The sequence below is a fragment of the Erinaceus europaeus genome, chromosome 7 (genome assembly GCF_950295315.1).
Source record: "Erinaceus europaeus chromosome 7, mEriEur2.1, whole genome shotgun sequence".
NCBI lineage: Eukaryota > Metazoa > Chordata > Mammalia > Eulipotyphla > Erinaceidae > Erinaceus > Erinaceus europaeus.
Genome location: NC_080168.1, coordinates 41213160 through 41235937, shown reverse-complemented (window position 1 = coordinate 41235937; position 22778 = coordinate 41213160).

The window sequence follows — 22778 nt, the reverse complement described above, 5'->3', positions numbered from 1 at the left end:
GGATCAGAAAACATAATCCAACGATGTGTTGTCTGTAAGAATCCCACCTTGTTTGTCAACAAGACAAGCACAGACTCAAATTGAAAGGATGGAAGTCTATCATACAAGCCAATGAACTACAAAAAAGGGCAGGAATAGCTGTTCTCATATCTGACACAATAGACCTTTAAATAAATATAATAATATAGGGATGGACATTACTTAATGCTCAAAGGATCAGTCAATCAAGAGGTCTTAACAATTATTAATATCTATGCACCCAATGTGAGGCCATCTAAATACATCGAACAACTACGGAAAGGGCTACAGCAACATATTAACAGCAACACAGTAATATTAGGGGATTTCAACACCCCTTAGATGTTAGACCAGAAACTATCAAATACTTAGAGGAAAATATTGGCAGAAGGCTTTTCCATCTAAATTTTAAAGGTATTCTCAATGAAAAAAATCTGAGACAGTCCATACCATCACTGCTTAATGATAAGGACAAATTCCTGGGAAGGCCCACAAGAAGTGTGATGACATCCCTGATGGAAGTGATAAATGGTGGTGGAGAAAGGGGTCTATTAGAAGTCTAGGCCCATTATATTTGTGGTAATCCAAGGATTCCATGAATAGGGCCCCAAGATGTTAACTTGATGTAATATTGACTAAAAATAACATTAAGTGAGACACTCTTGCCACTATCCAACCTTTGTGGTCCTCTCTTTATCTGATGAACTTAGACTTTCTCCCAGTTGTTTAAGTATTGTCATTTGCTGAACCCAACCAGAATTAGGTTTTTTGTCTCCTTTGGGCCTTTCTGCTAGGTTGTCAAGCTAATTTGGTCTACTTTATTAGAGAATTTATGGTGCCTCCTTTAGGCACTTCAACTAGAACTCCAGGTTTATTAGATCTAAGTCTAATCACCAACGACTATTGAGCACTTTTACTTTGAATATATCATTAACCCTTGCTTATGAATTCATGTAAACCTGTACTCAGTAGACTAAACCCTAGCCTATACCTAATATCTATAACTTTATTAGATGATGTGCCATCTAATATGGACATAGGTAGTCCCATATGTTTGGAAAGATTTCACCAGGTGTGAGAGTTGCAAGGTTGACATCTCAGGCTTGGTATCTCTGGCTACAGTCCACATTAAGAATTCAGTAGCGATACCAAAGGAGACCACCCAGGACCGAAACAAGACAGGACTAGAATGACCACAGGAACCCACTAAATCACCGGTGAGTACAAACACGTGTGGCTGGTGACAGAGAGGAGAGAGGAGCCTAAGGAGAGATTAAGTGACTGCTAACAGTCCAGCAGTTTATCAGTTGAGACACCACCTCCAGTCTGTTCCACCAACAAGGGTACAGGTGAAGGGAAGAGAGGACTCCCCAAAGACTCACCAAGTGCAACTCTGAGTCTCCATTGCTACTGCCCTCAGAATCTGGAGCAGCGAAAGGGAAGGACACCAGGGGACAGAGATCTAACCAGGAAACTCAGGAGAAGACCTATACCTCTGTGGCATAGCTGAGGGGCTGTGAAAGTCTCTTTGCATAACCACTGGATTATCTCTGCCACACCCTGCTTTATCTCTTGGCCAGGAGTTAGTGATTAAGCTAAGAAGCCTATTGATAATTAAAAAACCCTCAGGCTCCCATAGCCTACAGGGAAGAAAAAAAAAAGGCTTTTAAACCACTGAGCTCCAACTCAGGGATTCAAATGCTATTGAAACAACTGTTAACATCCACCACTGTGAACCCTTTAATTAACTTACTTAGACACAAGTCAATCAAGGCAAGAGTGATCAGTAATTTGAAAAGTACTGATAAAGGGAACTCATAACATAATATGTAAAATGGTTAAAACAACAAGAAGAAATATTGGAGAATCGAACCAGGACAAGAGTCCAGCTAAAAGTCCCCCAGAGGGTGAAGCACAAAATAACGAGTTCAACATCCAAACATTAGTTAAGGAAATAATCACAGGAGTGAGTAAAGAATTTGAAAAAATTGTAATCAGAAATACAGGAACAACAAATGAGAATATGGAAGAATACTAATTATCTCATGGTTATTAGAGAGCTGAAAGCTGAAATCGCTGAGCTAAGAATGCAACTAGCTGAACAAGCTAAAACAGTATCAGAACAGGGAAACAAAATAGATGAACTCCAGAAAACAGTAGAGGGCAGAGAGAATAGAATCAATGAGGCTGAAGACAGAATTAACAAGATCGAGGATGAATTAGAGACAACTAAACAACTAAAAAAGAAGTAAGAGATCTCAAAAAGAGATTAATAGATGCTGAGAACAACAACAGATTCCTATGGGATGACTTCAAAAGAAACAATATATGTATTATTGGCATACCAGAGGAAGAAAGAGAAGGAGAGGAAGAAAGCATTTTCCAGGCCATAATAGCTGGAAACTTCTCTAGCCTAGACAACATCAAAGACATAAAGATTCAAGAAGCCCAGAGGGTCCCAAACAGAATTAACCCAGACCTAAAGACACCAAGACTTATCATACTTAGAATGGAAAGGAATAAGGATAAAGAAAGGATCCTGAAGGCTGCAAGAGAAAAACAAAGACACTGACAAAGGAAAACCCATAAGATTAGCAGCAGACTTCTCCATAAAAACACTACAGGCCAGAAGAGAATGGCAAGATATCTCTCGAGTGCTCAATGAGAAAGGCTTTCAACCAAGAATACTATATCCTGCTAGACTGTCACTCAGACTAGATGGAGGCATCAAAACCTTCTTAGACAAGCAAGAGTTGAAGGAATCAACTATCACCAAGCCTGCCCTGAAAGAAGTTCTGAAAGGTCTCCTATAAACAATCAAACCAGCATAAATAGGACATATATCAAAACACTCTAAAACTCTACAAGAATGGCATTAAAATATCTTCAAACTTTGATATCAATAAATTTCAATGACCTGATTTCACCTATTAAAAGACACAGAGAAGGAAGATGGATCAGAAAATAAAACCCAACAATATGCTGTCTACAAGAAACCCACCTAACTCAACAAGATAAACACAGACTTAAAGTGAAAGGATAGAAAACTATCATACAAGCCTATGGCCCACAAAAAAGGGCAGGAACAGCTATTCTCATATCTGACATCATAGACTTCTACTGAAAGAGCTACAGCAATATATTAACATCAACACAATCAACCGGAGGCATCACACTCCCAGATCTCAAACTGTATTTATTACAGGACCATTGTCATCAAAACTGCTTGGTACTGGAACATGAATAGACACACTGACCAGTGGAATAGAATTGAGAGCCCAGAAATGAGGCCCCACACCCATGGACATCTAATCTTTGACAAAGGTGCCCAGACTATTAAATGGGGAAAGCAGAGTCTCTTCAATAAATGGTGTTGGAAACAATGGGTTGAAACATGCAGAAGAATGATACTGAATCACTGTATTTCACCAAATACAAAAGTAAATTCCATGTGGATCATGGACTTGGATGTTAGACCACAAACTATCAGATACTTAGAGGAATATATTGGCAGAACTCTTTTCTGCATAAATTTTAAAGACATTTTCAATGAAACGAAACCAATTACAAAGAAGACTAAGGCAAGTATAAACCTATGGGACTACATCAAATTAAAAAGCTTCTGCACAGCCAAAGAAACCACTACCCAAACCAAGAGACCCCTCACAGAATGGGAGAAGATCTTTACATGCCATACATCAGAGAAGAGTTTAATAACCAACATATATAAAAAGCTTGCCAGACTCAACAACAAGACAACAAATAACCCCATCCAAAAATGGGGGGAGGACATGGACAGAATATTCACCACAGAAGAGATCCAAAAGGCCAAGAAACACATGAAAAAATGCTCCAAGTCTCTGATTGTCAGAGAAATGCAAATAAAGACAACAATGAGATATCACTTCACTCCTGTGAGAATGGCATACATCAGAAAAGGTAACACCAGCAAATGCTGGAGAGAGTGTGGGGTCAAAGGAACCCTCCTACACTGCTGGTGGGAATGTCAATTGGTACAGCCTCTGTGGAGAACAGTCTGGAGAACTCTCAGAAGGCTAGAAATGGACCTACCCTATGACCCTGCAATTCCCCTCCTGGGGATATATCCTAAGGAACCCAACACATCCATCCAAAAAGATCTGTGTACACATATGTTCTTGGCAGCACAATTTGTAATAGCCAAAACCTGGAAGCAACCCAGGTGTCCAACAACAGATGAGTGGCTGAGCACGTTGTGGTATATATACACAATGGAATACTACTCAGCTGTAAAAAATGGTGACATCACCGTTTTCAGCCGTTCTTGGATGGAGCTTGAAAAATTCTTGTTAAGTGAAATAAGTCTGAAACAGAAGGATGAATATGTGATGATCTTACTCTCAGGCAGAAGTTGAAAAACAAGATCAGAAACGGAAACACAAGTAGAACCTGAAATGTAATTGGCATATTGCACCAAAGTAAAAGACTCCTTGATAGGTGGGTGGGGAGAATACAGGTCCATGAAGGATGATAGATGACATAGTGGGGGTTGTATTGTTAAATGGGAGACTGTAGAATGTATGCATGTACAAACTATTGTATTTTCTGTTGAATGTAAAACATTAATTCCCCAATAAAGAAATAAATTTTTTTTAAAAAAAGATGGCCACTAGGAGCAGTGGATTCATAGCACCTAGCCCCAGCGATAATACTGGAGGTTAAAAAAAAAAAGAAGTTTTTTTCTTCTTTCTCCACCCCCTTCCTTCTTCTGGTTCCCCACCCCCTCCTCTCTTCCTTCCCACCCTTTAGAGAGACTGATAGTGAGACAGGCCGCAGCACAACACTTCCTTCTATGTGCTGGGGCCAGGCTCAACCTGGGTCACACACATGACAAAGCAGTGCACTGTGTGATCTATTTTTCCAGCACTGCAAAAAAAAAAAAAAATTATGCCTGAGGCTCAGAGGTCCCAGGCTCAACCCCCAGGGCCACAAATGCTAAGCAGCTGCTGGTCAAAGACAGAGGAATTAGAAGCAAAGGGCCTGGAGAAATAGCTCACTTACTGCACTGCTTCACCATGCATGTGATGCAGGCTGGGGCCCAGATGCCACCACACTGAAGGAAGCTTCAGGGGACCGGTTGGTAGCACATGACAGAGGGAAGATAACCAGAGAGCTCTGATCTCCAATTCCATCAGGACCCAGAAGGAGAAGAGAAAAAAAAAAAGAAAAGGAAAAAATGAAAGGAAGTAAGGACACTTGGAAGTAGTAGGTGTGACTTAGATAAGAAGAAAAGACAAGATCACAGAAAAATGAGCAAATGTATGTAAATATAGACAAATAGTAGCAGGAGTAATAATCAATCTATATCTGTGATCTTGGAATAACTAATGAAGATTCCAATAGAGGTAATGGAGACACAGAATTCTAGTGATGGGGATAACTCATACTTAAACTCCTGCTATATTATAATTTTTTAAATCAATATTTAATCACTAATAAAAAGAAAAGAAAAAAGAGGTAAACAAAGAAAAGAAACAGGGTGTAAGAATAGCTCACCCACAGATCTTCTCATGTATATGACCTGAGTAACAGCACAAGTACCACATGTGAGGACCAGGAACAACACCAGGGGAGCTTCAAGGAGGGTACAGTTGTATGGTGGTGTCGCTCTTCTCTATGTGTCTATCTCTCCCTCTCTTTCCTCTAACTCAAATACAAAGAAATAGAGAAGGAAAGGAAAAGGAAATAGGGGGCTGGGTAGTGGCTCAACTGGTTTAATGCACATCTTACAATGTGCAAGGACCAGGATTCGAGCCCCTGGTCCCCACCAGAATGGGGAAAGCTTCATGAGTAGAGAAGCAGTGCTGCAGAGTCTCTCTATGTCCCTCTCTGTCTACTGCTACCCTCAAATTCTGGCTGTCTCTATCCAATAAATAAATATTACAAATTTTAAAAAAGGGCAGTTGTGGAGGCGGGACTACAGAGCAGCAGCAGCTGTGTTTCTCTGTTCTCCTATCCCGGGTCAACTAGGAATACCAAAAAAGATCCCCTGGGACTGCAAAAAGACAGAACTAGAACGACTTCATGAACCCACCAAGTCACCGTTGAGTGCAAACATATGTGGCTCATGGACAAAGAGGAGCCTAGGAAAAGATTAAGTGGCTGGTAACAGTCCAGCAGTTTACCAGTTGAGACACTAACTCCAGTCTGTTTCATCAACAAGGAGACTGCTGAAGGGAGAAGAGGACTCCCCTGAGACTCACCAAATACAACTGTGAGTGTCCATTGCTACTGCCCTCAGAAGCTGGTACAGTGGCAGGGAGGCCCTGTGCTGACAACAGAGGAATTAGAACTAACCAGGAAACTCAGGATATCTATACCTCGGTGGCCTAGCAGTGGAGCTCTGAAATTATCTTTACATAACCACAGGATTATCTCTGCCACACCCTGTTTACCTCTTGGTCAGGAGTCAGTGATTAAGCTAAGAAGCCTACTTATAGTTTAAAAGCCCTCAGGCTCCCATAGATTACAGGGAAGAAAAGAAACAAAAGAGGCTTTTAAGCCACTGAGCTCCAACTCAGGGATTAAAATAATATTGAAACAAGTGTCAACTTCCATAAATGTGAACCCTTTACCTTACTTAGACACAAGTCAATCCAGGCAAGAGTGATCAGTCATTTGAAAAGTACTGAGAGAGGGACCTCATAACATAATATATAAACTGGTTAAACCAACAAGAAGAAATATTGGAGAAGTGAACCAAGACAAGAGTCCAGCTAAAAGCCCCCCCCAAAGGTTGAATCACAAAATAATGAGGTCAACATCCAAACACTAGCTAAGGAAATAATCACAAGAGTGAGTAAAGAGTTTTAAAGAATTGTCATCAGAAGTGCAGAAACAACAAATGAAACTATGGAAGAAAACACTAATTATCTCAAGGTTATTAAACAGCTGAAAGCTGAAATAGCTGAGCTAAGAACGCAACTAGCTGAACAAGCTAAAACAGTATCAGAACAGGGTAACAAAATAGATGAACTGCAGAAAACAGTAGAGGGGAGATAGAGTAGAATCAATGAAGCTAAGACAGAATTAGCGAATTAGAGACAACTAAAAAAGAAGTAAGAGATCTCAAAAAGAGATTAGGAGATATTGAAAACAACAAAAGGGACCTATGGTATAACTTCAAAAGAAATAATATATTCATTATTGGCTTACCAGAGGAAGAAAGAGAGGAAGGGGAAGAAAGCATTCTTTAGGACATAATAGCTGAGAACTTCTCTAGTCTAGACAACATAAAAGACATAAAGGTTCAAGAAGCCCAAGGGTACCAAACATAATTTATCCATACTTAATAACACCAAGACAAATCCTATTTAGAATGGAAAGGAATAAGGATAAAGAAAGGATCCTGAATGCTGCAAGAGAAAAACAAACAGCTACAGAGGAAAACCCATAAGATTAGTGTCAGACTTCTCCATACAAACACTACAGGCCAGAAGAGAATGGCAAGATATCTATACAGTGCACAATGAGAAAGGCTTTCAACCAAGAATACTGTATCCTGCTAGACTGTCATTCAGACTAGATGGAGGCATCAAAACCTTCTCAAGCAAGCAACAGTTGAAAGAATAAACTATCCCCAAGCCTGCCCTGAAAGAAGTTCTGAAAGATCTCCTATAAACAGACCACCATAAATAGGCCATATATCAGAACACTATAAAACTCTACAAGAATGGCATTAAAATTCCTTCAATCTATGATATCAATGAATGTCAATGGCCTGAATTCACCTATTAAAAGGCACAGAGAAAGAAGATAGATCAGAAAACACAACTCAACAGTATGCTATCTACAGGAAACCCACCTAACTCAACAAGACAAACACAGACTCAAAGTGAAAGGATGGAAAGCTATCATACAAGCCTATGGCCCACAAAAAAGGGCAGGAACAGCTATTCTCATATCTGACATGATAGACTTTAAAATCAATAAAAAAAAGATAGGGATGGACATTACTTACTGCTCAGAGGATCAGTCAACCAAAAGGAACTGACAATTATTAACATCATAGAAGGAGGAAGGTGAGTATTCCTGTATCTTCAATATTATGGAAAAGCTTAAGAAGTATGGGTACTAACTGTTTCCTGAAAGTTTTTTAGAATTCCTTTGTGAAGCCATCTGGTCCAGGACTTTTGTTGTTGGGGAGATTCTTAATAACATTTTCAATTTCTTTGATTGTGATTGGTGTATTTAGGTTTTGTAGTTCTTCTTGGTTCAGTTTTGGAAGGGTATATGTTTCTAGGAATTGTTCCATTTCTCCCAGATTCTCTAGCTTGGTGGCATATAGTTCTTCATAGATGTTTCGCAGGATTCTCTGGATTTCTGTGGTGTCAGTTGTGATATCTCCTCCATCATTTACAATTCTATTGAGTCTTCTCTCTTTTTTGTTTGGTGAGTCTGGCTAGGGGGTTGTCAATTTTGTTTAATCTTTCAAAGAGCCAACATTTGGCTTCATTGATCTTTTGTATGCTACTCTTATTTTCTATGTTGTTTATTTCTGCAATAATTTTAGTGATTTCTGTCCTGGTTGCTTTAGGGTTCCTTTGTTCCTCTTCCTCTAATTCCTTAAGGTGTGCAGTAAAGTCTTTCATTTGAGCTTTTTCTTGTTGTTTAATATGTGATTGAAGGGCTATGAGTTTCCCTCTCAATACTGGTTTAGCTGTGTCCCAAATATTTTGATAGGTTGTGTCTTCATTTTTATTTGTTTCCAGGAAAATTTGAATTTCCTGCTTGAGTGACTCTCTGACCCACCGGTTCTTCAGGAGTATGTTGTTTAGTTTCCAAATTCTGTGACTGTTAATAATTTTCTATTTGTTGTTAAATGTTAGCTTTACTCCACTGTGGTCTGAGAAGATACTTGGGATGATTTCAATGCTCTTGAATTTATTGATGCTATCTTTGTGGCCTTACAAGTGGTCTATCCTTGAGTGTGTGTTATGTCAGTTTGAAAAGAATGTGTATTCCAGTTTTTTGGGGTGAAGGACTCTGAAATGTCCAAGAGGCCTAGTCTGTCAATCTCTTCATTTAATTCTATTATATCTTTGTTGATTCTGTGCTTTGTTGATCTGTCTAAGTGTGAGAATGGGGTGTTAAAGTCTCCCACTATTATTGTATTACTATTTTTGTATTTTTGAAATTCTTTGAGTAGGTGCTTGAGGTATTTAGATGGTCCCTCATTGTGTGCATAGATGTTAATAATTAAGTCTTTTGGATGATTGATCCTTTAATTATTATGTAATGTCCTTGCCTATCTTTTATTACTTTATTTGATTTAAAATCTATTGTGTCAGAGATGAGAATGGCTGTTCCTCCCCTTTTTTGTGGTACATTAGCCTGTATGATTGTTTTCCATCCTTTCAATTTAAGTCTGTGTTTATCTTATTGCATCAGATAGGATTCTTGCAAGCAGCATATGGTTGGGTTTTGTTTTCTGATCCAGCCTCCCACTCTGTGTCTTCTGATGGGTGAGTTTAAGCCATTGACATTTATTGATAATATGGATTTAATGTATTGTAGTGCCATTGTTCAACAAATTTTTAGTTTGCTCTGATATATTGCAAGTATTATAGTGATGTTCTTGTTTATAAGAGGTCTTTTAGAACCTCTTTCAGGGCCGGTTTGGTGATGGTTGCCTCCTTTAACTGTTGTTTGTCTAAGAAGGTTTTGATCCCTCCACCTAGTTTGAATGAAAGTCTAGCAGGATATATTATTATCCTTGGTTGAAACACTTTTTCATTCAGGGCTCGAAAGATAGCTAACCATTCTCTTCTGCCTTTTAGAGTTTGAGTGGAGAATTCTGCTGATAGTCATATGGGTTTTCCCCTGTATTTGACTTTTTGTTTCTCTCTTGCAGCATTTAGGATCCTTTCTTTATCCTTACTCCTTCTCACTGTGACTATGATGTGTCTTGGTGTCTTCAGGTCTGGGTTTATTCTGTTTGGAATCTCTGGGCCTCTTGAATCTTAATGTCTTTTCTGTTGTTCAGGTCTGAGAAGTTTTCATCTATAATTTCCTCTAGAATGTTTCCTTCCCCTTCCTCTCTTTCTTCCTATTTCAGGCCAATTATATGAATGTTACTTCTTTTGAGATCATCCCATATGTCTCTGTTGTTGTTTTCAGTGTCTCTCAATCTCTTTTTGAGCTCTTTCACCTCTTTCTTAGTTTTCTCTAACTCATCCTCTGTCTGACTAATTCTGTTTTCTGCTTCTGTTAGTCTGATTTCCTTTCCCTCAGCTTTTTTCCTCAGTTCAGCTATTTCAGCTCAGTTCTCTAATTGCCTCAAGATAATCAGTATTTTCCTTGGGGCTCTCAACTGTGGTCTACCTAATACTGCCATTCTTTTCCTCCAAAGTTGTTTTCATTTCTGTGATTAATAAGTTTATTATTGCTTGCATACTTTTCTTATCTATGGTTATTTCTGGCTGATTTGTAATTTCTTCTGGGCTCTTGTCTTTATTCATTGTAGTAGCAGTTTTATTTGTTTTTGATCAACCCATTTTTTTATTTATGTGTTTCTTATTTTTATGTTCTGTTGTTCCTCAGTTGTTGTGTTTTGAGTACAAGCAACACTGTACTAAATACCTTTATGACAAATGCAATCACCAACCTCAGAAATTGCAATAGCAACTGAAGCAAGGATTGAAGCAGTTTAATCACTACCAGTTAGCCAAACAATATCTCTAGTCAGTGAAAAAATAGCAACCAAGTCCAAGTGAAGAAGAAAGAGAAAGGAAAGAAAGGATCGTAAGAATAAACAATCATGCAAATCTACTATCCACTGTATATTCTAGGGGTAGCAAGAGGAGAAAAGGAAGTAGTGCAGAGATACACACATACAGAGTCCACTCTGAGTCAGATTTCTTCCCCTAAATAATTCACAAATGAATATCAGTGAATTCAGAAAGACAAAGAAGAAGGAAGGAAGAAATGGAAGACAAGATAAAAAAAGAGAAACAAGAGAGAGAAAAGAAAATGATAAGAAAAAGAGCTGTAATAAAATATAAGTGAAAGGAAAGTTTTTTAACTGATTAATTTTTTTTTATTTTATATTTTTAATTAGCTAGGAGGAGGGAGAAGGGGAGAGTCTGTTAAGGAGGTAGGAGTAGTTCCTCTCACAATGGATAAGATGCCCAGTCCCCTAGCAATGAAAGATACCCTAAGAGTTAATTCTGGTCAACCAAAAGCAGGGGGGGAAGAGAGACACCTTTATATAATATTAATAATAAAATAGAGCAGGGTAAACAAAGTGTCCCAGATTGCCTCAAGCCTCCCGAGCAGAAGCAGCTGACTGTTAAGAAAGTAAAAAAAAAGAAAAAAAAAAAAAAAAAATCTCAGGACTAGACTAGAATAGCAGGAATAGACAGTTATGCAAATCTATTATCCACTTTATATTCTAGGGGTAGCTAGAGGAGAAAGGGAAGTAGAACAGAGATACATGCAGAGAGAGTCCACTCTGAGTCAGATTTCTTCCCCAAAATAATTCCCAAACATGTATCAGTGAATTCAGAAAGCTGAAGAAGGAAGGAAGAAAGGATGACAAGAATGAGAAAAAGAAGAAAAAAGAGAGAAAAGAAGAAGATAATAAAAATAACAGTAATAAAAGAGCAGTGAAAGGAAAGAGTTTTTTTTTTAATTATTTAATCAGCTATGCGTGGGGGGGTGGAGAGAATGGGTAGGGGCAGTAGGAAGAATGAAACAAGTTGTTTTAGCAGTGAATAAGACACCCAGTCCCCTAGCAATGGAAAATATACTAAGAGTCAATTCTGGTCAACCTGAAGGAGAGGGGGAAAGGGATATGCGTTTATCTTGTATTGATAATAAAATATAACAGAGTGAAAAACCTGTCCTGTCTTCAGCTTGGATGGCTCCAGATTGCCTCAGGCCCCCTGAGCAGAGGCAGCTGATTGGATACATAGAAAAAAAAAGGCCAAAGGTTTCAGAAGGAAATCGAATTAGAATGAATGACACCCCCTGGTGGGACAGGAATCTTGGTAGAGAAAGAAGCTCAGCAGGGGAGCCTGCTAGGAACATATCTCTGGTCCCCAAGAGACTGGTTATGGGGGGGAGGGGTGTGCTTTGGGAATAATAATTAAAAAAATTTTTTTCCCTTTCTTTTTACTCTATTTTCTAACCCAAATTGAGTTATAGTCACCTCCTTGGGGTCACCACTAGGACCCCTTATTGACTGTCCTACTAAAGGCAAAAAATCCTACCATTTCCAGCAGATGTAGTCAGAGTTCAAGCCACTAGCAGCTTCTCATTCCGCCATCTTCCGGAATCCCCTATCAGTTTCTATTTCCTTGAATAGTGACTCATAGTTTTCAGTATACAAGTCTTTCACTTCTTTGGTCAGCTTTATTCCTATGTATTTTACTGATTTTGCTGCAACAGTGATTGGGAGTGATTTCTAGATGTCTTCTTCAGATTCAGTGTTTACATAGAGAAATGCCACTAATTTTTGTACATTGATTTTTGTAGCCTGACACCTTGCTATATTGCCTAATAACTTCCAGTAGTTTCTGCTGGACTCTTTAGGTTTTTCTATGTATATTATCATGTCATCTGCAAATAGTGAGAGCTTGACTTCTTCCTTTCCAATCTGTATTCCTTTGATTCCTTTCTCTTGCCTGATTGCTATGGAAAGAATTTCCAATACTATGTTGAAGAGTAATGGTGACAGTGGACATCCCTGTCTAGTCCCTGATCTGAGGGGGAATGCTTTCAGCTTCTGTACAGTGAGTATGCTATTGACTGTAGGTTTGCTGTATATGGACTCCACTGTCTTGAGGACTTTCCCATCTATTCCCATTTTTGTAGTGTTTTGAGCATGAATGAGTGTTAGAATTTGTCAAAGGCTTTCTCTTCATCTATTGAGAAAATCATGTGTTTTTTGGCTTATTGATGTGGTGAATGACATTGATTGACTTACGTATGTTAAACTAGTCTTGCATTCCTGGGATGAATCCCACTTGGTCATGATGAACGATCTTTTTGATATACTGTTGTATCCGGTTGGCCAGGATTTTGTTTAATATTTTGACATCTATGTTCATCAGAGAATTAGTCTGTAATTTTCCTTTTTTGCTGTGTCCCTATCTGCTTTTGGTATCAGGGTGATGTTGGCTTCATAAAGGTGGAAGAGAGTGTTCCTGTTTATTCTACATATCAAAGACTCAGCCTATGTATTAAAAAGACTCAGTCTGTGCTTTAAAGAGTTTGAGGCATACAATCAATTTCCCCCTCTAATATTAATTAAATAGTGATTTATATGACTACAAATTAATAGGAGTATACATAAACACCATTCCCACCACAAAAAGATTGTGTCCCATCCCATCCACAGCTGCCAACATCCCTGCACTGGACAGCCAAACATCCACCCTCACCCTCACCTGAGGTTATTTCCTTGGTGCCCTACTCTAAATTCAATCAAATCCTGCTTTTTGTTACCCTTTCTGTTCTTCTTTCTCAACTTCTTTTTATGAGTGTGATCATCACATATTCATCTTTATCTTTCTGACTTGGCTTATTTATAATTCCTTCTAGCTCCATCCAAGATGGGTCAGAGAATGTGGGTTCATTGTTCTTAATAACTGGATAGTCTTCCATTGTGTATATATACCACAGCTTTCTCAGCCATTCATCTGTTGTAGGGCACCTGGGTTGCTTTCAGGTTTAGGCTACTACAAATTGTACTGTTTGAATATAGGTGTACACAGATCTTTTTGGTTGGGTGTTATGGAGTCCTTGGGGTATATCTCCCGGAGAGGGATTACTGGTTCATATGGAAGGTCCACGTCTAGCCTTGTGAGAGTTCTCCAGACTGCTGTCCAGAGAGGCTGGACCAATTTACATTCCCACCAGCAGTGCAGAAGAGTTCCTCTGTCTCCACAGCCTCTCCAGTGTTTGTTGCTCCTGTCCTTTTTGTTGTATGCCATTCTCACAGGAGTGAGGTGGTATCTCAATGTTGTCTTTATTCGTATTTCTCTGACAATCAGTGACCTGGAGCAATTTTTCATGTCTTTGTTAGCCTTTTGGATCTCTTGTTTCTTTGTTGATTCTCTGCTTCGTTGATCTAAGTGTGAGAGTGGCGTGTTAAAGTCTCTCACTATTATTGTTTTACTATTGATATATTTTTGTAGTTCTTTCTAAAAGTGTTTGATATATTTAGATGGTCACTCAGTGGGAGCATAGATGTGAAAAATTGTTAACTCTTCTTGGTTGACTGATCTCTAATCATTATATAATGGCCTTTTCTATCTTTTGTTCAATATTTTGTCATCTATGTTCATCAGAGATATTGGTCTGTAGTTTTCTTCTTGGTTGTGTCCCTGTCTGCTTTTGGTATCTGAGTGATGTTGGCTTCTGAGAAACTGGAAGGGTGTATTCCAGTGTCTTCAATCTTCTGGAAGACTTTTAAAAGTTGAGGTATTATTTCTTCTTTGAAGGCTTTGTAGAATTCATTTGTAAAACCATCTGGTCCGGGACTTTTATTCTTGGGAAGGTTTTTGATAACTGTTTCAATTTCATTAGCTGTGTTTGGCCTGTTCATATTATCTTGTTTCTATTTATTTAATTTGGGAAATTCGTAGGTATCTGACCTTTTTTGTGTGTGCCATTGGCTTGTATGATAGTTTTCCATTATTTCACCTTGAGTCTGTGTTTTTCTTGAGTTAGGTGGGTTTTCTGCAGACAGCATATTGTTGGATTGTGTTTTCTGATCCATCTTCCTACTCTGTGCCTTTTAATAGGTGAATTCAGGCCATTGACATTTATTGATATCAAAGATTGAAGATAGTTTAATGCCATTCTTGTAGATATTTAGAGTGTTCTGCTATATGGCATATTTATGGTGGTCTGACTGTTTATAGGAGACTTCTAAGAACTTCTTTCAGGGAAGGCTTGGTGATAGTTTATTCTTTCAACTGTTGCTTGTTTTTAAAGGTTTTTATGCCTCCATCTAGTCTGAATGACAGTCTAGATGGACACATTAGTTTTCGTTGAAAGCCTTTCTCATTGTGCACTTGATAGGTAACTTGCCATTCTCTTCTGGCCTGTATTGTGTGGAGAAGTCTGCTGCTAATCTTATGGGTTTTCGTCTGTAGGTGATTATTTGTTTTTCTCTTGCAGCCTTCAAGATCCTTTCTTTATCCTTATTTCTTTCCATTCTAAATATGATGTTTCTTTGTGTTTTTAAGTCTAGGTTAATTCTGTTTGGGACCCTCTGGGCTTCTTTAACCTTCATGTCTTTTATGTTGTCTAGACTAGAGAAGTTCTCAGCTATTATGTCCTAAAGAATGCTTTCTTCCCCTTCCTCTCTTTCTTCCTCTGGTAAGTCAATAATGTGTATATTATTTCTTTTGAAGTCATCCCATAGGTCTCTGTTATAATTTTCAGTATCTCCTAGTCTCTTTTTGAGATCTCTTCTTGTTTAGTTGTCTCTAATTCGTCCTCGATCTTGCTAATTCTGTCTTCAGTGTCATTTCTTCTTTTTTTTTTTTTTGCCTCCTGGATTATTGACAGGGCTTGGTGCCTGCACCACAAATCCACTACTCCTGGAAGCCATTTTTTCCCTTTTGTTACCCTGGTTGTTCTTCCATTGTTGTGGTTATTATTATCATTGTTATTGATGTTCTTGTTGCTGGATCAGACAGAGAGAAATGGAGAGAGGAGAGGAAGATAGTGAGGGGGAAAGACAGACAACTTTAGACCTGCTTCACTGCCTGTGAAGCGACACCCCTGAAGGTGAGGACCCAGGGGCTCAAACCAGGATCCTTCCACCAGTCCTTGCACTCTGCGCCACTTGTGCTTAACCTACTGCACTACCGCCTGACCCCCCCCCAGTCTAATTAATCTATTCTCTCTCCCCTCTACTGTTTTTTGGAGTTCATCTATTTTGTTACCCTTTTCTGATACTATTTTAACTTGTTCAACTAGTTGTGTTCTTAGCTCAGCTATTTCAGCTTTCAGCTATCTAATAACCTTGAGATAATTAGTGTTTTCTTCCAGGGTCTCATTTGTTGTTTCTGCATTTCTGATGACAATTCTTTCAAACCCTTTACTCACTGTTGTGATTATTTCCTTAACTAGTGTTGGGTGTTACTTCATTATTTTGTGATTTACCTTTTCAGGGGCTTTTAGCTGAACTCTTGTCCTGGTTCATATCTCCAATATTTCTTCTTGTTGGTTTAACCAGTTTATATATTATGTTCTGAGATCCCTCTCTCAGTACTTTTCAAATGACTGATCACTCTTGCGTGGATTGACTTTTGTCTAAGTGAGGTAATTAAAGGGTTCACATTTGTGGAAGTTGACACTTGTTTCAATATTATTTTAATCCCTGAGTTGGAGCTCAGTGGCTTAAAAGCCTCTTTTGTTCCTTTTCTTCCCTGTAATCTATGGGAGCCTGAGGGCTTTTAAACTATAAGTAGGCTTCTTAGCTTAATCACTGACACCTGACCAAGAGATAAAGCAGGGTGTGGCAGAGATAATCCGGTGTTTATGCAAAGAGACACTCACAACCTCACAGCTAGGCTACCCATGATCATCTTCTGATCATCTTCTGAGATCATCTTCTGAGTTTCCTAGTTAGTTCTCTGTCCCCTGGTGTCAGCAAAGGAATTCCCCCCTGCTGCTCCAGCTTCTGAGGGCAGTAGCTATGGAGTCTCACAGTTGCATTTGGTGAGTCTTAGGGGAGTCCTCTCCTCCCTTCAGCCATATATATATATTTGGTTAAACAGACTTCAAGTGGAGTCTCAACTGGTAAACTGCTGGACTGTTACTAGCCAATTAATCTCTCCCTAGGCTCCTCTCTGTCCATGATCCACACGTATATGCACTTACCCACACATATTTGCACTCTCTGGTGATTTGGTGGGTTCCTGAAGACGTTCTAGTCCTGTCTTGCTACAGTCTCTGCGAGACCAGTTTCTAATTGAACAGATGCAAATGATTTTTACCATGAAAACAGGAGTAACTGATAAGAGTTTTCACATTCCAGAGAGTCAGGTAGGAAACAATTATATGTACTATCGATTGTAAACCATTAATCCTCCCAAAAAAAAAATTAAAAACATAAAAGTTCTTTTTATTTTTTATTTATTTATTCCCTTTTGTTGCCCTTGTTTTATTGTTGTAGTTTTTATTGATGTTGTTGTTGTTGCATAAGACAGAGAGAAATGGAGAGAGGAGGGAAAACAGAGAGGGAAAGAGAAAAATAGACACCTGCAGACCTGCTTCACTGCTTATGAAGTGACTCCCCTGCAGTTGGGGAGCTGGGGCTCTAACCGGTATCCTTGTGCTGGTCCTTGCGCTTCGCACTTGGTGCACTTAACCCGCTGCACTACTGTTGACTCCCCAAAAGTTATTTTTAAACTTAGTTCATTTTCATGAGTTATTATTATCAGAGAGTTGTATTCTAGATTCCTTATCAGAATCCACACCCTGAATCCCTCTGAAGATGAAGCACATCAGCAAATAGCATCAGAATGAATTTATAACAATATACATATGACAAAAGATTGTAACTGTCCATGACTAAAGTTATGACTAGGAATTATCATTGGCATAAATGGTTATGAATGTGATATATAAGGTATTTTATCATTTTTGTCATATGAGAGACAGAAATCTCAGCACTGCTCAGTACAGAATTAAACAAGGAGCTTCAGGAATGCAAGATAATTGTAGACCAATTGAACTATTTCCCTAATACTGTGATAGATAACATTCTTTTTTTTTTACTAAATAGAAAATTAATTTTTTTTTTTAAGAAAGTATTAATTAACAAAACCATAGGGTAGGAGGGGTACAATTCCACACAATTCCCACCACCCAATCTCCATATCCCACCCCCTCCCCTGATAGCTTTCCAATTCTCTATCCCTCTGGGAGCATGGACCTAGGGTCTTTGCGGATTGTAGAGGGTAGAAGGTCTGGCTTCTGTAATTGCTTCCCCACTGAACATGGGCGTTGACTGGTCAGTCCATACTCCCAGTCTGCCTCTCTCTTTCCCTAGTAGGGTGGGTCTCTGGGGAAGCAGAGCTCCAGGACACATTGGTGGGGTCTTCAGTATAGGGAAGCCTGGCGGGCATCCTGATGACATCTGGAACCTGAAAAGAGAGTTAACATACGAAGCCAAACAAGTTGTTGAGTAATCATGGACCCAAAGCTTGGAATAGTGGAGAGGCAGTGTTAGGGGGGTACTCACTGCAAACTCTAGTGTACTTCTTCTTTCAGGTATATATTTTGCAGTAGTTTATGGATATGTGTGAACATATGCTCTCTCTCACAGAAACTAGTGTGTATCTAGGTTTTGGGACTTTGTTAGAAAGTGAACCACCTGAGATGGAATTAGAGTATACTGTGAAAGGAAAGGTCTCACCCGAGTAATGAAGCTGAAGGGTTGTCATTCCACACGTGAAGTCTCTGGACACAGTCTGAGATGAAGTATGTTGAGGTGGCAATCGTTGCATTGGTTAGGTTGTGATCAGCAGATGCAATATTATTTGGTATGGATTGGGAGATGCATACGGGAAAGTGGGCCCTATCCAAGGGTTCCAGGACTGGGGGAAGTAGAGGCTCTATAGTGGAGATGTGAGGTTCCTGCTGTCTTAGGGTTCAAAAAGACAATCGATAGTTAATGTTATCATCACATTATTTCGTAATTGGGTTAACTTTGAAAAGTCCTTTTGTTAGGGTTTGCTGTATAGTACCCAGTATCTTGTATGTAGCTGTGCCATTGGTTGCTTTTGATCTACTTGGTCTAGGCTTTTGAGAGAGTCCGCATATCAAATACACAGCCTATATATTAAAAAGACTCAGCCTGTGTTTTAAAAACTTCGAGACATACAATTAATTTTTCCCCCTCTCGTATTAATTAACTAGTGATGTATATGACTACATTTTACTAGAAGTGTACATAAACACCATTCCCACCACCAAAAGACTGTGACCCATCCCTCCCACCCACTCCCACCCCCCACTGGCCCAGGAAGCTGCATGTCTACCCCTCACCTCAGGGTTATTACTTTGGTGCCCTACTTACAATTTGGTCAGGTCCTGCTTTTAGTTTCCCTTTCAGATCTTCTTTCTCAACTTCTGTTGATGAGTGGGATCATCCCATACTCATCTTTATCTTTCTGACTTAGCTCACTTTACATAATTCCTTCTAGCTCTGTCCAAGATGGGTCAGAGAAGGTGGGTTCATTGTTCTTGATAGCTGCATAGTATTCCATTGTGTATATATACCACAGCTTTCTCAGCCACTCATCTGTTGTTGGGCACCTGGGTTGCTTCCAGGTTTTAGCTATTATGAATTGTTCTGCTATGAACATAGGAGTACACACCTCTTTTTTCTAAGATAACAATTAGACTTATAACCAGCAATAATATACCAGGAGGTAAAAAATAATAAAATTAATTATCACATTTTTAACAATATTTCTCATGACTAAGATAACAAATGGATTGGGCAGAGCCAATATGGTGGACTAATAAGCTGATAGTGGCCTGAGCCCCATAAACATCTGCTGGAAACAGTAGGAATTTTTACCTTTAGCAGGACAGTCAATAAGGGGGCCTAGCTGTGACACCAACGAGGTGACTATAACTCAATTTGGGTTAGAAAATAGAGTAAAAAGAAAGGAAAAATTTTTTTTAATTATTATTCCCAAAGTGCACCCCGACCCCCCCCCTCAATAACCAGTCCCTAGGGGCCAGAGTTGCTTCCAGCAGGCTCCCCAGCTGAGCTTTTTCTTTACCAAGAGTCCTGGTCCACCAGGGGGTGCCATTACAATTTCAATCCTGTTCCTTTCTGAAACCCTTGACCCTTTTTCTTTCTAAGTGGCCAATTCCAGCTACAAATATTCGACCAAGCAGAGCCTTCCTCAAACAGGGAAGGATCGCCAGGGTTTTTTTTTTTTTTTTTTTTCTTAACAATCAACTGCCTCTTCTCAGGGGGCCTGAGGCAATCTGGAGCCATCCAAGCTGAAGACAAGACAGGTTTTTTTTTTACTCTGTTCTATTTCATTATCAATACTAGATATACGTGTATTCCTTTCCCCCCCTCCTTCAGGTTGACCAGAATTAACTCTTAGTGTATTTTCCATTGCTAGGGGACCGAGTAACTTATCCATTGCTAGAGTAACTTGTTTCACTCTTCCTACCTCCCCTACCCACTGTCCCCCTTCCCCCTCCACAGAGCTAATTAAAAAAATAATAATAAATAAATAAATAACTCTTCCCTTTCACTGCGCTTTTATTACTGTTATTTTTCTTATCTTTTTTCTTTTCTCTCTCTCTTTATTTTTCTCATTCTTGAAATCCTTTCTTCCTTCCTCCTTCTTTGGCTTTTTGAATTCACTGATACACGTTTGTAAATTGTTTTGGGGAAGAAATCTGACACAGAGTAGACTTTCTATGCATGTATCTCTGCTCTACTTCCCTTTCTCCTCTAGCTACCCCTAGAATATACAGTGGATAGTATATTTGCATAATTGTCTATTCTTGCTATCCCTTTTTTCCACTCTCTTTCTTGTTCACTTGGATTTTATTGCCATTTTTATTGGCCTGGAGACATTGTCTAACTGATATCTGTTAATCTGCTACAATCCTTGCTTCAGTTGCTATTGTAATTTCTGAGGTTGGTGATTGAATTTGTCATAAAGCTATTTAGTAGAGCATGGCTTGTACTCAAAACACACAACTGAGGAACAACAGAACATAAAAATAAAAAACACATTAATTAAAAAAATAGATCAAAAGCAAATAAAGCAGCTACTAAAATGAATGAAGAAAAAAGCCCAGAAGAAACTCCAAATTAGCCAGAAGTAACCATAGATAAGAAAAGTATGCAAGCAATAATAAACTTATTAATCACAGGAATGAAAACAACTTTGGAGGAAAGGGCTAGTGATAGTAGGGAAACAACATATGAGACCCTCAAGATGCCAAAATATTAAACAATATCTTGGCCAATCGGATACAGCAACATATCTAAAGAATTGTTCATCATGACCAAGTGGGATTCATCCCAGGAATGCAAGGCTGGTTCAACATATGTAAGTCAATCAATGTCATTCACCACATCAATAAAAGCATAACAAAACAGCACATGATTATCTCAATAGATGCAGAGAAAGCCTTTGACAAAAGCCAACACCCATTCATGCTCAAAACAATACAAAAAATGGGAATAGATGGGAAATTCCTCAAGATAATGGAGTCCATATATAGCAAACCTACAGCCAACATCATATTTAATGGACAGAAGCTGAAAGCATTTCCCCTCTGATTGAAGATAGTGGAGTCCATATATAGGAAATTTACAGCCAACATCATACTCATTGGACAGAAGCTGAAAGCATTCCCCTTCAGTTCGGGGATTAGACAGGGCTGTCCAGTATCACCATTACTCTTCAATATAGTATTGGAAGTTCTTGCCATAGCAATCAGGCAAGAGAAAGAAATCAAAGGAATACAGACTGGAAGGGAAGAAGACAAGCTCTCACTATTTGCAGATGATATGATAGTATACATAGAAAAACCTAAAAAATCCAGCAGAAAACTACTGGAAGTTATTAGGCAATATAGCAAGGTATCAGGCTACAAAATCAATGTACAAAAATCAGTGGCATTTCTTTATGCAAACACTAAATCTGAAGAAGAACACATCCAGAAATAATTCCCATTTACTGTTTCAGCAAAATCAATAAAATGCCTAGGAATAAAGCTGACCAAAGAAGTGAAAGACTTGTATACTGAAAACTATGAGTCACAATTCAAGGAAATAGAAACTCATACCAAGAAATGGAAAGACAACCCATGCTCATAGATTGGAAGACTAAATATCATCAAAATGAATATTTTCCCCAGAACCATATACAAATTTAATGCAATACCCATCAAAGTTCCACCAAGCTTCTTTAAGAAAATAGAAAAAAACTACAATCATTTATCTGGAACCAGAAAACACCTAGAATTGCCAAAACCATCTTGAGGAAAAGAAACAGAAATGGCGGCATCACACTCCCAGATCTCAAACTATATTATAAGGCCATCTGTCATTAAAATTCGGGGCTCCAGCAGGCTGGGCTAGCTTCGCGGTGGTGAACAGAGACTTGAGGACACATGGCTGGGCCAGGAAGCTATATTTCTTTATTCATGAACAACGATTCATAAACTAACCCAAACTAATCACCACACAGATCTGTCCTGCATCCTTCTCATGCCACCGCACCAAGAACTCCAGCACAACTCAGCATAGGGGGCGGGGAGAAAATGAGGCGCGAAACTAGCAAGGGCCAAAACAATTCTCCCAGAGGTGGGGGGAAGGAGACCAAACCAATATGAAACATACCAACAATTCCCCCTTTTCTTTTTAACTAAATGACCACTGTATCAGGGGTGTGGGGTGAACAGAGACCTATATCGTACAGGCATTTTCAAAAAAGAAACTGGCACAAACATGGAGGAACATGTAAGACAAGAACCAGTGTGCTGCCAAGGGAAGGCCTGAGGGGGCCATTTTTTGCCTCTGTGGGCAAAGCTTTATCAGTTAAAGAACTTTTGCTGCCTCTGTGGGCTTTTGCCTAGATGGGCATTTTTTTTTCCTGTGGGCATTACCTAGCATGGGGGGGTATGGCCTAGAGTCCCAAGGCAGCTGGCTGCAGTCAGTCTTTGTGTACCAATAAGTCCGATAGAAGTCTCAGTCCAAAGCAGAT